This window comes from Somniosus microcephalus, chromosome 2 (assembly GCF_052327205.1).
Source record: "Somniosus microcephalus isolate GS21.2 chromosome 2, FLI_Smic_1.0, whole genome shotgun sequence".
NCBI classification, from domain to species: domain Eukaryota; kingdom Metazoa; phylum Chordata; class Chondrichthyes; order Squaliformes; family Somniosidae; genus Somniosus; species Somniosus microcephalus.
The window spans coordinates 176,275,788-176,277,075 of NC_140988.1; positions in this window are offsets into that span (position 1 = coordinate 176,275,788).

Genomic DNA, 1,288 nt, shown 5'->3' on the forward strand with positions numbered 1-1,288 from the left:
TTTTTGGTACGCTTGGTGCTGCTCTTGGCATGCTCTTCTGCACTCCTCATTGAACCAGGATAGTTTCCCTGGCTTGATGGTAATGGTGGCGTGCCGGGCCATGAGGTTACAGATTGTGGTGGATTACAATTCTGCAGCTGTTGATGGCCCACAGTGTCTCATGGATGCCCAGTTTTGAGCTGCTATATCTGTTCTGAATCTGTCCCATTTAGCATGGTGGTGGGTGTCCTCAGTGTGAAGATGGGACTTCGTCGCCACAAGGACTGTGCGGTGGTCACTGCTACCAATACTGTCATGGACAGATGCATCTGTGACAGGTAGATTGGTGAGGACAAGGTCAAGTAGGTTTTTGTCTCATGTTGGTTCTCTCACCACCTGCCACAGGCCCAATCTGGCAGCTATGTCATTCAGGACTCGGCCAGCTCGGTCAGTAGTCGTGGTACCGAGACAGTCTTGGTGATGGACCTTGAAGTGCCACACCCAGAGTACATTCTGTGCCCTTGCTACTCTCAGTGCTTCTTCCAAATGGTGTTCAACATGGAGGAGTACTGATTCACCAGTTGAGGGAGGGCAGTAGGTGGTAAACAGTAGGAAGTTTCCTTGCCCATGCTTGACCTGATGCCATGAGACTTCATGGGATCTGGAGTCAATGTTGAGGACTCCCAGGACCACTCCCTCCCGACTGTATACTAATGTGCCGCCACCTCTGGTGGGTCTGTCCTACTGGTGGGACAGGACATACCCAGGGATGGTGATGGAGGAGTCTGGAACATTGGCTGAAAGGTATGATTCTGTGAGTATGACTATGTCAGGCTGTTCCTTGACTAGTCTGTGGGACTGAAGGGATAATTACAAGTCCTAACCCTTCCCAGGCTACCCCAGATCAGGCATATTCCCCAGACGTTCACCTTCAACTTAAGTTAGAGAAAGCCGAATTTCATAAGACGCTTAAATGGGTCTAAAGGTTCAGGCCATCTCTCCCTAAAGGAAAGGAATGACTGAAGATGTTACCATCCTCCAGATAGTACTTTTAATAAGTTGAACTAGGCTGTAACGTTCCGGATATTATGAGGGTCTGGAATACCCCCCAGAATTCTGCAACTCCTTACAAAAGAGTGTACAGAAATTGGGTTCGCGAGTTTATACAGAATTACTCTTTGAGACAATTCTAAAAATATATAGTTTTCTTTAAGAGCCGACATTCATTTAACAGCTGTTGAATCAGTTGCAACATTAACAATTCAAAATACCAATAGCTTACTTTTCTTATTTCTCAGAGATCTTTATT